Genomic DNA, 16,357 nt, shown 5'->3' with positions numbered 1-16,357 from the left:
AATTTAAAAACGTTTTCTAAAAATGTGAGTCGATGTTATTTTTTACAATGTGATTTAAATTAAATGAGTTTTAATTTATTTAACATTTATATAAATTAAATGAATAAAATAATTTGTAAAACATTTATTTAATTAAAAATGCTGCTATTATTTTTTTCATGTAGAGTGCACAGCATAAATCAGTACACCTCCTTTTGAAAAATTATTATTTTTAGCAACTTCTCAGTGAATATAGACAATATATTTTTGCATTTAAATGAATAAATGTTATTATATTTATTAAAATAAGTGTTTGGTAACGTAACATGTTTAAGAATATAAAAAAGTACAATTAAATTCAAATTATATATTGAAAAAACTGAATAAAATATATTATTTTTATGGTACTCTTGATTTTTCTGCTGTATTAAGATTATATATATATATAATTTATTTATTTTTATTTTTTTAACATATTCAACAATTTTCCAATGTAAGCTTAAGTTAATTTGTTAGATTAGTTCTAGTTTTTGCTTTGGTACTGTCTTATGTAACAGGCCCGTAGCTAGCCTGGTGAAAGGAGTGGTTCTCTTTTCTCAAAAAGTGACCTTTATGCAGTTATTCACCTCATTTTCTATTTAATCATGAGATTTACAGTTGAAGTCAGAATTATTAACCCCCCTTTGAATTTTTTGTCTTTTTTTAGACATTTCTCGAACTGTTTTTCAAAGCAAGGAAATTTTCAAAGTATGTCTGATAATATTTTTCTTCTGAAGAAAGTCTTATTTGTTTTATTTCGGCTAGAATGAAAGCAGTTTTTTTTTTATAAAACATTTTAACGTCAAAATTATTAGCCATCTCAAGCTATAAGATTTAAGTTATTAAAACTATTATGTTTAGATTTGTTGAAAAAAAAAATCTTCTCCCCGTTAAACAGAAATTAGGGAAAGAAATAAACCGGGGGGCTAATAATTCTTACTTTAAATACTGCATTTTAGTGACATTTTAAGCTGGATTAGCTTGTCGGATGGTCATCATAACCACACTTTTTGATGTACCAAAAATATTTCCTAAAGTTTACAATAAAGGAATATGAATACAACACTTAATTTTTAAAATACCAATTTATCACATCATTTGTCATTAGGAAAAAAAATGAATCTGTTAAAGTCTGTGGCCTATTGTCATTTATTATGCAAATAACAAACTGGCCCACCGTTACTCAGAACTTTCCTCAGAATCTGGCCATTTAAATGATAAAAATTCAAACATGATAATAAAAATGTAGAGATTCATAAATTTTCTAGCCTCTCTTGTAAAAAAGTACATATGAAAATTCATGGAAAACAATAATAGCCAAATTAGTTTTCAAATTAATTTTAATATGGGCCCCGTTTGATGCTTTACACCTTTTATTGGTCGTTCTTTGTTTCAAGATGAAGGTGCAAGATTTAGAAAATTAAAAGTTAAAAGTTACTTGTAGACTGTTTTCTCAATTTAAGAAAAATAGAGCAGCGAAAGATGACTTCACTTATGTCAGATGCTATGTTTTCTTGCACAGCTGGATGGTTGACTTAAAAAGTACTTGTTTGCATTGAACTAAACTGATTAGCTGAAGTCACAACAGCCAGTAGAGGATTCCGCTTGGTCTTAAAGCCTTTTCACTATTTATGATGGCATAGCAGTCAAAATTGGACAAATGAGCTCATGTGTGGGACAAATTCTGGACCTTTGTCAGTGACGGGTGGAACTTCTGAACCTCCACTGGCTACAGGCCTGTATAATGTATATACAAAAATATCTTATTGTAAAGCATCCATAGGAAGTATTAGTTTAAAAGAGATATGTACTCATGTATGCTGAGCATCATATACAAAGCATTAGGATGAAAAAAAATGGCAAATTTTTGGATGAAGCTAATTATCTAACATCCTTTTATTGTTGCTCTATTTCCAATTCTTCATTTTTCATTTGGTTTTCATAACAAATGACATTATTCACTTGGAAATAACATACAGTGCTCAGCATAATTGAGTACACCCCACTTTGAAAATGAATATTTTGATCCATTTCTCTGAATATAGGCAAAGTATTTTGGTGCATTTAAATGAAACAGCTTTTTTTTAACAGATATATTTATTAAAATATTTTAGTCACCAAACATATTTAGAAATTGAAAGATAATACAATGAAATTTAAGAAAAATATTGAAAAAAAAACAATTACAACCTACAAAATTTCAACAAAATTTTTATATTTCTTTGCTTCTCTTCATTTTTCCTTTTTTGTAAATGTGTATTTAATATTTTTCTATGACATAAATTTGGGTGTACTAGTTTTTGGACCGTTATCGTAAGTTATTTTATTAGATAAGCTCCAGATGTGGCTTTAGTACTGACTAATCCAATGTATATGCACAATTATAATATTGTATAGCTTCCTATTAAAAATATCAATTTAAAAGAGAGATTTGTAAGGGGTGTACTTATATATGCTGAGTATTGTATGTACATTTTGGGGTGAAGTTATCTATCCACTCACCTTTTTTTGTTGTTGCTGTATTTCCAATCCTTCCCTTTTCAATTGGTTTTCATAACAAAAATTACATCATCCATTAAATAACATAGTTTGGGGCAGGAAAAACAGCATTAGCAGTTTATTTAATGAATTCTGTCACGTTTTTTGGTATTATTCTGTTTGTCTCAGTCCAGATGTGTATGTGTGTTTGACAGCATGAGATAAATTTACATAATTTCACTTCAAGTCGAAACCCTTTATGTAAGCAGTCAGTCTCTTCAAGCAATGACTAACTTTAGCTCTTTATTTCCATCCTATTATGCGAGTTATAATTACATTTTTATATGCCTGAGTTTGACTTGATAATATTTCTAAAAAATCTTCCAGGCTATGCTTCAGCTGTACTGCATAACAGGAATGACCCAACCTCTGTATTAATGCGGCTCATGTTAAGAACACTGGATAGTGACATGCTTTCTTTCAGTTCCTGTACGTCTGTATTTACTATTTTTTGTTTAAAGCGAAACATTTGCTTTTTTTTTCGCAGATGCTAAAGGAGAAATATTGCCCTCATTTCACTGAGAGAAAAGAAATACGATTCCTAAAGTGAATGTAGCGAGTAGATATGCTTTCTGATGACAAATTCGGTTTAATTTCAGCTCCCTTCGAAGTATATCAGTACGGTTTAAGTGAAGAGGAAATGAATGTGAGCGTATCAGTTTGAACATTTCCAAGTCTATATCTTCGCTCCTGTGGTTTGGTAACTCAGTCACTCTGAAAGTATGCAAATGTTTCAACACACAATCTGCATATCCTTCAAACAACACTGTTGATAATCCGTAAAGGTATACTATAAATTCATCGCTGTGTTTATATACAGTTCTCATATTTCCTGCCGGGCGTATTGACACTAACATCTCGCTTTCCCAAAGTGTTGTCACGTTACGCTTGAATGTTCCATTCATTTCCATTCAAAACACACAAGAGTGGGGATGCAAACGTGATGAAGTGTTGTCTTTCACTTTGTAGAGTCAAATTTGTTTCTCAGACTTCAGAGTAAGATGACAGAAAACAGTTGATTATCATTTAATCGTGTGTTATTTAAAGGAATTATTATTTCAGTTTGTTTCTTATTAATTTGTGTATAACAGCAGGTTCTGTAACATGTTCTTAAAGGGAGAGTTCACCCAAAAATGAAAATTTCCCCCACTCTTCCCAAACCTGTTTGAGTTTCTTCAAAAACTCAAATATTTTCAAGCTGGAAATCTGTAGCCATTCACTTTCATATTTGTTTTTCCTACTATGGATGTCAATGGTTACTGGTTTTTAGGTTTCTTTAAATTATTTGTGTTTAATGGAATAATAAACCGATAGGGTATAGTAATTTTGTATGGTTTAAGTGTTGTCAATATAAATTAAGATTAAAATGAGATTAATTAACAAATTTTAAATTAAAATGAAATAATTATCTCCAAAAAATAATAATCAGTACAAATTTAGCATATTAGAATTATGTTTTTGATATATCATGTATGCTTGATGCTTAAAGGGAGAGTTCACCCAAAAATAAATAAAGCAAATATTTTTAAGCTAGAAATTTTTAACCATTGACTTTCATAGTATTTGTTTTTCCTACTATGGATGTCAATGGTTACCAGTTTGTAGGTTTCTTCAAAATATTTGTGTTCAATGGAATAATAAACCTATAGGGTATGAAGTAATTTTGTATGGTTTAAGTGTTGTGTCACAATATAAAATAAGAATAAAATGAGATTAATTAACACATTTTAAATTAAAATGAAAAAATTATCTCCAAAAAATAATAATCAGTACAAATTTAGCATATTAGAATTATGTTTTTGATTGATCATGTATGTGACGCTTGATGCTTAAAGGGAGAGTTCACCCAAAAATGAAAAAAAAACAAGAAAAGAAAAAACAGATTTTATAAAATTATTATTATTTTTTTATTTAAATAAAGAAATCTTTAACCATTGACTTTCATAGTATTTGTTTTTCCTACTATGGATGTCAATGGTTACTGGTTTTTAGCTTTCTTCTAAATATACATTTTTGTGTTCAACGGAATAAAGAAACCTATAGGGCATAAAGTAATTTTGTGTGGTTCGAGTCTTGTCAATATACAAAATAACATTTGAATTAGATTAACAAATTTAAAATTAAAATTAATTAATAATTATCTCTAAAAATAACAATAATCAGCAAAGATTTAGCTATTTAGAATTATGTTTTTGATAGATATGTGAAACTCAAAAATGAAAATTTCCCCCACTTTTCCCAAACCTCTTTGAGTTTCTTCAAAAACTCAAATATTTTCAAGCTGGAAACCTGTGACTATTTACTTTCATATTTGTTTTTCCTACTATGGATGTCAATGGTTACCAGTGTTTAGGTTTCTTCAAAATATAAATTCGTATGTCAATATACAAAATAAGGATTTTTAAATCATTAGAATAATTAGCAATTTTAAAATTTAATAATGAAATAATTATCTCTAATAATAATAATAATATTCAGCACAAATTTAGCATATTAGAATGGTTTTTGATAGATCATGTGACATTTGATGCTCAAAGGGATAGTTCACCCGAAATGAAAATTTCCCCCACTTTTCCCAAACCTGTTTGAGTTTCTTCTGCTGCTGGGGGAAACCTGTAACATTGACTTTCTTACTATTTGATTTCCTACTATGGATGTCAATAGTTACTGGTTTTTAGCTTTTTTTTTTTTTTACAGATATCAATTTTTGTGTTCAACAGAACAAAGAAACCTATAGGGTATAAAGGAATTTTGTATGGTTTAAGTCTTGTGTCAATATACAAAATAACTTTAAAATTGGATTAATTAACAAATTTAAAATTGGAATGAAATAATTATCTCTAAAAATAATAATAACCAGCAAAGATTTAGCATAGTAGAATTATGTTTTTGATAGATCATGTATGTGACACTTGATGCTTAAAGGGATAGTTCACCCAAACCTGTTTTAGTTTCTTTAAAAAACGCAAATATTTTCAAGCTAGAAACCTGTAACTATTTACTTTCATTTTTTTTTCCTAGTATGGATGTCAATGGTTACTGGTGTTTAGGTTTTTTCAAAATATCAATTTTTGTGTTCAACGGAATAATGAAACCTATAGGGTATAAAGTAATTTTGTATGGTTTAAGTCTTGTGTCAATATACAAAATATGGATTTTTCTACCATTAGATTAATTTGTGAATTGAAAATGTAAACATTTTCTCCAAAAATAATAATAATCAGCACAAATTTATGATATTAGAATTGTTTATGATAGATCATGAATGTGACACTTGATGCTTAAAGGTATAGTTCACCCAATAATTTATATTCTGTGACCATTTACTCTACATTGACTTTTTTTTTAACCTGTTTGAGTTTATTTTCCTTTTAAACAGAAAACAAAAATTCTTTATTATTTATTTCATTAATATTAATATTTATTTATAATTTATTATTATTAAAAAAAAAATCTATATTTTTAAATAAATTAATTAATTTATTCGTTGTGTTGCAGAAATAAATTTTCATGGTAATGTTTTTTTTTTATTTATTTATTTAGTAGAGCTGGATATGTGCAATGTATAAAATTACATATAAATAGCCTCTAAAATGATTATTTTTTTTTTTTCCTGGATGTTCCAGTGGGTGACATCAATTCATGAAAATGTTTTTTTGTGAATTTGAGGATACAATTCAGTATTTAAAAAAATGTTTTGTTCAGCAAAACAATAAAATTAGTTTTTATTTTTCAAATAAACTAGCTGTATGAAATTCATAGCATCATACAATAATTAGCATCATGTAAAACATACAAATATAGCACGTCATTGCCATGTCAAATACAACTATGTAGTTTCTGTGATCATTCCATAAAAAAAACAATAGCGTGAAATGCAAATGCTATACTGTAGCTCATAACTCCTGCAAACATACTCCATCACTCACTTAATATACAGTTGAAGTCAGAATTATTAGCCCCCCTTTGATTTTTTTCTTCGTTTTAAATTTTTTCCAAATGATGTTTAACAGCAAGGAAATTTTCAGAGTATGTCTGATAATATTTTTTCTTCTGGAGAAAGTCTTATTTGTTTTATTTCGGCTTTTGTTTTATTTCCATTTTAAGGTCAAAATTATTAGCCCCATTTTAGGTAATTTTTTCGATAGTCTACAGAACAAACCATCGTTATACAATAACTTGCCTAATTACCCTAACCTGCCTAGTTAACCTAATTAACCTAGTTAAGCCTTTAAATGTCACTAAGCTGTATAGAAGTGTCTTGAAAAATATCTGGTAAAATATTATGTACTGTCATCATGGCAAAGATAAAATAAATCAGTTATTAGAAATGAGTTATTAAGACTATTATGTTTAGAAATGTGTTGAAGAAACTTTCTCTCCGTTAAACAGAAATTGGGTGAAAAAAATAATCAGAGGGGCTATAATTCAGGGGGCTAATAATTCTGACTTCAACTGTATATCTACATCAATAATAGAACAAAAATAATAAAACTAAATACACCATTCTGGAGTGGTTATATGTATTACAGTAAATACACTGTAAATCTAAATAATAGTCTCAAACTGGTCAATTCATGGCACAGTTTCTCCTATTTGTCAGCTTTAAAGTAGATCACAGAGACATTTGTTTTCTAAGCTATCTTTCCTTGCGTGATCAGTTTGAGACCTGTCCACTTATAAACAAGTCTAAACTCGCACTGTGCTGCTGTTGTGCATGTCCAACAGCTTTTACAGTAGTTCCACTTTAGATCTTAACGTCATACCAAACTTGAATTAAATGTGTGTTAGTGTTTTATTAAAAGAAAATAATATGGTGAGAATTATCTCCATTTAAGCACTCAGCCCTACTTCATAATATGACTGGATTTTTTGAAAATATTTAAATATGTTTGCATGTGTGTACCTTGGACAAACTGCCAGTCTCAGTTCAGGATCAATTGGTTCACAGAAATTGGTGGTCTTCTTTATAATTTGTTGTTTTAGTTCTGCTATCAAACTGAGCCACGGAGCTCCTGAAATAAACGTTGAATTGGTCAGGATAACCCCGCAGACCTTTGATAAGAAGGTGGAACTCTCCATACTCTCTCCACAGTCTAAGGATGGGATAGACCCATTACTTCCTTTTTTTTCTTTTTCTTTTGTTAAGCAGGGTGAAGACAACAAAATCATCTTCGCTACTCAAAGACTCCATTTTGTATTGTTTTGAGAATTATTTCACTACAGGTTAATTAATATGCATCAGACTCTCTACGTGACTTTTTTTTATTTTATTTTGAATACGGAATTATAAAACACATACAAAAATTTCAGTGTGCAAAGACCTTAAGGGTTAAAGAGGTAACATTTAGTTTGTGATTATGTTTGTGCAGGTTGGTGGCAAAGTACCAAGACAACAACGAAATTGCCAAAAATAATGAATTTATTTACACAAGTGAAAAAATCCAAAAAGCAGAAATATGAACAATAAATTCACACAACTAAAAATAAACTAATTATTAAATGTAAGGGAAAGAGGATAACAACAACTCAGTGAATGTCCTTGAGTGGCCCAGCCAGAGCCCCGAGCTAAATCCTATTGAACATCTCTGGAGAAATCTGAAAATGGCTGTACACTGTTGCTTCCTATCCAACATGATAGAGCTTGAGAGGTACTGCAAAGAGAAATGGACAAAATTGTATGTGTGTGTATGTATGTGTATATATATATATATATATATATATATATATATATATATATATATATATATATATATATATATATATATATATATATATATTACACCCGAACACACATTTTACAATGAACTTCTCACAATAAAAACAATCCCATTCATAACACAATGGAGTTCAATGAGGAGTCAGCTCAAGCTGCCCCTGCCTTGATTTGTCTTCTGCATTGTCTTCGATCTGTCCAGTGACAGTATTTATTTATTTATTTATTTTCTTTTCGGCTTAGTCCCTTTATTAATCCAAGGTTGCCACAGTGGAATGCCCTTCTAGCTGCCACCCATCTCTGGGAAACATCCATACACACTCACACTCATACACTACGGACAATTTAGCTTACCCAATTCACCTGTACCACATGTCTTTGGACTGTGGGGGAAACCGGAGCACCCAGAGGAAACCCACGCGAACGCAGGGAAAACATGCAAACTCCACACAGAAACGCCAACTGACCCAGCCAGGGCTCGAACCAGCGACCTTCTTGCTGTGATGCGACAGCACTACCTACTTCACCACTGCGTCGCCCGACAGTATTAATTACATATCACAAATCTTATTCCTTCACAGCATTTAATTGAATCATTTAATTCCGGTTAGTTTTTTTGTAGCTCAACAATTAAACTAGCAAAATATTATGATCAATTAGAAATGATGATCTCTGTTGAAGGCATTCGTCCCAAACTTCCCCATCATTCTCCCTCACTTTTCAGATGGGATGGCGGGCCGGAGTTTGGGCATCTCTGGTCTAGACAGTAATATTTCTACGTGTTGCAGGATATTCACAGTAAAAACAATATCTGGAAATTAGCAGTTTTCGGTAATTTGTGATTCATGTTTTAATTTGTATTCCACCCCATTTATTTATGCTCTCTAATTGGATTATGGGAGATTGATCTTTCTTCCAACAACTTTTAACCTTGACAGTTTGAAAAAAAGCAAAATTTTTTCATCAAAATGAACATTTTTAATAGTTTAAAGTGCTATATTGTCTGGGTTGGTGCTGTATATTATGGTACAAAAACCTTGTAATAAACTGCCAGGACATATTTATTTTTTTTACAGACTTATTTCTCAATATATTATTTCTTATACATTATATTATTTCGAACTACTAAAATGTCAATAAAAGTCACTATGTTAAACTAGAGTTGAATTTTCAACATCAAAAGTCAACAGAGCAGAGATTGACATCCCATAATGCAATTCGCAACCATAAATAAATGGAAAACACTTGTAAATCACAAAATACAGAAACTGTTAATTAAGAGATATTCTTTAGTGTAGGTCATATGACATCTGTAGTGTCTTTAATTCCCTGGGAGATTCAGAAAGAACTGATCGGAGATTGTGAAACAATATACAACAAAATGGTTGTGGCATACAAAACTGGGATAAAAGATACTGTACAGTACAAGAACAGACGCAAACACAGAGCTCTCTTTAAACTTAGAGCCTTTGATCATGATTGGCTGCAAAGGCAAAAATATCATGAAGGTTAATCATGATTGTCATCTTCATGGATGAATGGGAATCAGGAGAAGGCGAATCTAAGAAAATGACAGTGAGACTGAGAGAGATAGAGAGAGACAGAGAGAGAGCATGAGTAAAATACACATTTGGCCTTATAACAACTGTGCACTGATGTACACCTGATGTATGCTCTGCTGGAAACAGCGCAGGTGTGTCCGAGGTGTACGTCTGCAGTGGAACAGAGCATGGCAAGCATAAAGAGCACAGTGCTCTTGTGAATGTGCACCCTATACTGACACTGAAGAAGAAACTGTTGAATAAAGTCACTATTTGTGTTTTATGTGAGCACAATGGTGTACTCATAGCTTGATAAAATTCCTATTGACAAGTTCTCCTATTTGTCAGCTTTAAAATTGATCACAGAGACATATTTCTTTGTGTGATCAGTTTGAGACCTGTCCGCTTATAAACAAGTCTAAACTCGCACTGTGCTGCTGTGGTGCATGTCCAGCAGCTTTTACAGTAATTCCAGTAGTTCCACTTCGGATCATGATCCCTAAAAGTGTGTTAGTGTTTTATCAAAACAAAATGATATGGTGAGGATTATCCTCATTTTAGCATCCATCCATACTTGTATGACTGGATTTTTAAAAGATATTTAAATGGAACTTGGCTGAGCATAATCTTTCAGAAAATCTCTATACCAAAATCTGAATTTCTAATCCAATCAGATTGTCGATTATGTAGACCATTTTGAGGGATGTAAACTAAAACAATGATCCCAATGTAATTCCTGTTTCACATTTTTAATTTTTACAGCTTCCGATAATCTAAAAAGAGACACATACTGATGAATAATGTTATGATAGCTGTTTTAATATCATAGGTTGTGATTGAATTGCCTCTTTTTGTTACAGTTATGAAATAGTTTGATAACAAACTGGAAATGTTTATGGGCCAAAGACATGACCACATTGAAATGGTCTATAAGTATATTTGAGCCTTATTATGCAGAATGTAAAAGGATAGTTCACACAAAAAATATTCTGTCAATTATTTATCACCTTTGTGCCACTCGAAACCCCTAAAGACCTTTGTCTGAAATATGAGAGCTCATTGATCCTCCATAGACAGCAATAGCCCTGATTCAGATCCCGAGAGCTACTAAAAAACATAGTTCAAATATTGTCCATGTGTCTTTAGTGATTTAATGGCAATATTCTGATGTTTCTGATATATATATATATATATATATATATATATATATATATATATATATATATATATATATATATATATATATATATATATATATATATATATATATATATAGTTGAAATCAGAATTATTAGTTCCCTTTGGATTTTCTTTTTTAAATATTTCCCAAATTATGTTTTACAGATAACAAATATTATCAGACATTTTCACAGTATGTCTGATAATATTTTTTCTTCTGAACAAAGTTATTTGTTTTATTTCAGATAGAATAAGTATTTGATTTTTTTTTATTATTTGATAAAATATTAGCCCCTTTAAGCTATATATTTCTTTATATTCTACAGAACATACTATCATTATACAATAACTTGCCTAATTACCCTAACCCCCCTACTTAATTAACCTAGTTAAGCCTTTAAATGTCACTTTAAGCTGAATACTAGTGTCTTGAAAAATATCTAGTCAAATATTATCTACTGTCATCATGGCAAAAATAAAATAAATCAGTTATTAGAAATGAGTTTTTAAAACTATTAAGTTTAGAAATGTGTTAAAAAAAATCTTCAGAGGGGCTAATAATTCTGACTTTAACAGTATAGAGTGGGGGAACTATGACGTCACCTTGTAGGCTAATCGGCTGCTAGCATAAAACTAGTTCCCTCAATAAAATCCCCATAATTTTCCCATAGGCTTTTCGAAGATTGCAAATAATAAGCTCTGTGTTTAAACAATGTTCATTACACTTACACATTTTGTCCAACCGGATAATCCTCACATGAAAATACAACTTTTAGCACCTTTGGATCTTAAATGCAAACACAAGAACTGAAAAGCTAACATTAGACTATAAACGAACTACAATGCTTTCGGGGCGCTCGCCTGTGACGTCAGCACCACCCTGCTACAGACAAGTTTTCAAGCTTATTTTTTAGAAATATGATCCATGACAGAGTTAATCTCTCTGTTTATTATATTATAATCCATGATATATATTATAAACAAATAAATACGCAAATACACATAGACCTACGTGCCCTTTGGATTGTTTATACGTGGGAAATACATCTGTTTTGCTTTACGGTTGTTGTAAAAGTTTTAAAACTGTATGTATAAATGTGCCTACATAGTATTATCATAAGACACATTTAAATAAGTGTATCGCTCGCGTGCACACAGCCTGCTTACGGTAACAGACGACAGAAATGAGGCACGAGGAGCAAGTCTATCAAATGCCTGCAAGTTCCATCATGGGCACAGAACAACATTCAGTATTTTTTTATTTGACGAAGTATAGCGAAAAGTAGCCCATACAGTCACATACGCTATACATTTTAAGGAGAAGTTTAAATACTGCAGTTATGACAGAGTTGTGTTCGGATGAAGAAAAAAAACGACGAAAAATCCCTTCATCACGTTAAAATGGCAGTTAACATTTCTAATCATTTTTCAGCCTGACCAGCTAAGACCAGGCTGGAAATAGCTGGAAACCAGCCTGGAAATGGCCAAAACCCCTCTAAAACCAGGCTGGTCGACCAGCTAAAATCAGCCAACCAGCCTAGACTGGTTTAAGCTGTTTTTTTCAGTAGGGAGGCTGCACTGGTAAGCTGTATCCCCATATCGTTTAATTAAAATAAAGGATCAACAAATTAATCTGTCTTGACAGTTCTTATAAGTGAAGGCATTATCTACACACAATATGAATTCCCAATTAGAAAACTACTACAAACTATAATATACTATTTATGAAAATACTTAAATAACAGAGAAATCCAAATGCTCGAAACACAAGCGAGCTGCGCTTCAGACGAGTTCAGCTCGATGACGTATAATGTCTCCGACACCGCCTGTAGTCCCGTTTAGCAATTTGATAGCAACTGTCCTTTTAAAGTAGCGTAACCGATTTAAAAACTCAAGAGTGTGATGTAACTGATGTGTTTTATGTCGTAGAATAAAACGTGAAAGTATATTGAAGTTGTGTTTGCCTTGAACCTTATTTAAGCGATTTAACTGAAATCCCATTGAAAAAACCCATTGACTTTAAGATAAGGGAACAAGAACTGCTAAAATGCTAACTCGCTTCCGGGTTTTTGCACACAAATTGACGTCATAGTTCCTCCACTCTCTCTCTCTCTCTCTCTCTCTCTCTCTCTCTCTCTCTCTCTCTCTCTCTCTCTCTCTCTCTCTCTCTGTATATATATTTATATATATATATATATAGAGAGAGAGAGAGAGAGAGAGAGAGAGAGAGAGAGAGAGAGAGAGAGAGAGAGAGAGAGAGATCTCTAACCGTACATTCACACCGAAAGAGGCGAGAGCTTCAAAGTAGCCGGAAGTCATACATTTTCAATGAGAGTCAGCGGGTAGGAGCAGCGCGGCGCGTCAACTTTATGGTAATTAGCTATGACGCGGTTTGGCGGCAAGCAATCGGAATGAAGAAGTCCACAACTTGTGAGGAGTTCAGAGAACACAGACTTGTGAACTTTGGTTCTGACCACAGTTGTTCTCAGGGGTTTGATGATTGGGGTCGCCGGGTTTTCAATAATTTTAAATGTTTTCTTACAGGAACATGCATCAAATAAGTTACTGGCGAGTTACTGATGTGCAATAATGTTATATATATTTAAAAAAGCGGGAATCTCATGCAACAGTACAAAACAGTATTGCTGCTTCAGGATATGGACATATAGGATAATTAAGTGGAGCAAAGCCACACCACATGCAACTTGATCTTCCATTGTTAAATGAATTTGATAAGAAATGCGCAACATTTTTACACTAGAAAGCATGTTTTATGCAGGAATGTAACTGATATGCTGCAACAGCCCCTTTAAATACGAGATCAATGTAGCGAATTTTGACGCTCTCGCTGCCGGAGCTGAAAGCAGACAGCGTTGTCACCAGGGCGGCCAGAGCGACCTTGGACGCTCTCACCGCTTTCGGTGTGAACGCACAGTAATAGATAGATAGATCTAGTAGCAGTGCGATATGGCTGTATATCTGCACTGCTGGGAGGCGTGCTTTGTCTTGAGGCTGCAGGCTGAGTGCTTTAGTGTCCCTCCAGTGACGATATACAGCCATATCACACTGCTACTTATATGATATTGCATTTATACAACAGTTCGACGGCATGATCCTTTATATAAAAAAAGAAAATCAATACGAGAGTCTAAAAATTCTTTTGTATAAGAAACTACTTTCTTCCACCGTTCATACACATCTACAGCTGACGTCAGAACAGCAGAAACCGCTATTAACGATTCACCAACGTCACTTTATAGCTAGTATTTGAATGATTCTCTAGCGGAATTTCTAAAGTCATGACAAAACAGGTGTTTTTGCTCACATTTTAAAATGAAACACCATCAGTCTACAGAGATTTCCCAATATTTCTCTGTTGCATTCGGGTGATCACAATAATTTACCCCAAAAAAGCCAAAGCAAAGCAAACACTACCAGATTACTATGGTATAAATACAGCACTTCAACATACAAAAGAGAGAGATCGACTTAGAATGTCATAATGGTTTGATCAGCTGTAGTTTCAAATTATGCTGAGTTTTTTTCCTCTGAGGGCTTATTATGCAGTCTCTGTTGCCATCTTGTGGCAGAACAAGTGTGGTCTTTGCTCTGTTCAGTATGACAGGCTGATGGACGCCAATGTGCTGTATCTCCGAAATTATAAATATTTAAAATAGACACTATCCTTATAAATTAGTGTCCCACCAGTGCTAATATACAGCCATATCGCACTGCTATGAGTGTGATATTGCTTTTATACAACAGTTCGGCGGCACAATCATGCAAAAAATAAAAAATATAATCAAACACAGAGAGTCTAAAAACCCTTTTGTATTAGGAACTACTTTCTTCCGCCATTCATTTACACAGCTGACGTCAAAACAACAGAAGCTGTTACTAATGTCACTTTAGAGCTAGTGTCTGAAAGATTCTCAAGCGTAATGTATGAAGTGATGACAAAACAGGTGATTTTGCTGACATTTTAAGATTATAAGGCTGAACTTGACATGAAATGCCCTCCGTCTACAGAGATACAGTGTTAACAGTGTTACAGTCTACAGTATTTCTCTGTTGCAATCGGGATATCACAGTAATTAACGCCGAAAAAAGCAGCGCAGTAACTATCAGACTGCTGTTGTGTTTGCGATAAGGAAAAATAAGGAGGGGGAGGGGGTGTTCGGGGGTGAGGTCTCTGAGTAACACTGTTGAGAACCGGGATAGGAAAGTAAATGTATTAAAATAGGCACTGTCCTTAAAAATAAACTGTAATCTATAAGAGAAAGAGAGAGATTGACTTAGAATATCACTTAACAGTTTAATAATGATTTGATCGGCTGTAGTTAGAAAACGCGCTGTTTTAACAATCTAAACAACGGCTTATTATTCGCTCCTGGCGCCATCTTGTGGATAGACAACGTCAACCGTCTTTGGCTAATGGACACGCTGTCTCTGAGAAATTATAAATATTTCGAAATAGGCACTATCCTTATAAATAAACTACATAGTTGCAATCTATGCAACTACATTCTTGACTATAAAAGCCTCAAAAGTACTTTGTTGTCCAACACCTGCAATATTTGTCAATTTGTAGTGAGTTTATTGATCTGTTTTCACTCTATGTGGGTGGAGTAACACACAAGTGTGAGGAGGCTGTAAGAGTGCTTTTATTGCAAAGTATCGCAAAACTATCAGCCAATCAGATTCGATTTTTTTGCTGTTGTTGATGATGCTTTGATGAAGGAGGTCTCTGATTTGATCTAAAATATCTTCATTTGGGGTTTTAAGAGACATGAGGGTAAGTAAGTGATCGTTTGAAGTTTTGGGGGGTGAACTAACCCTTTAAAAGAGACCAGACAAGAGAAGCAAAATACATTTTAATTACTTGTTTTATTGTCAATGTTATGTGCAGCATTTTGGTCAAACTTTAGTTTGTTTTAAAACGTGCCATAATAACAGAAAGAATGAAAGAAAGAAAGAAAGAAAGAAAGAAAGAAAGAAAGAAAGAAAGAAAGAAAGAAAGAAAGGATGAATTTGAACAATATTTATATTTGTACATATTTTGGTCAACCAGCGTTTATTGTAAATAGATGCAGTTTTTGCAAAACATGAAATGTGTTGCACCAGGTATATTTTTGTGCACGTTTCAGATCACAAATCCACTAGAGGGTGCTGTTTACATTTTTTCGAATCTGAAATACACTACTTAGGGTACTTAGGGTGTTGTCAAAAGCAAATGCAGTTTAGTTTTACCTTGATTTTACATTGAGTCCTTCCCCGAACTTGACCGTGAGCACTCTGCATCACAAATACAACACTGTATGAAGTGAGCTATTACTACACCAAAAAAGTTTTCCATTTGGAGATA

Source organism: Danio aesculapii, chromosome 2 (genome assembly GCF_903798145.1).
Source record: "Danio aesculapii chromosome 2, fDanAes4.1, whole genome shotgun sequence".
NCBI lineage: Eukaryota > Metazoa > Chordata > Actinopteri > Cypriniformes > Danionidae > Danio > Danio aesculapii.
This window is presented reverse-complemented; position numbering follows the sequence as displayed.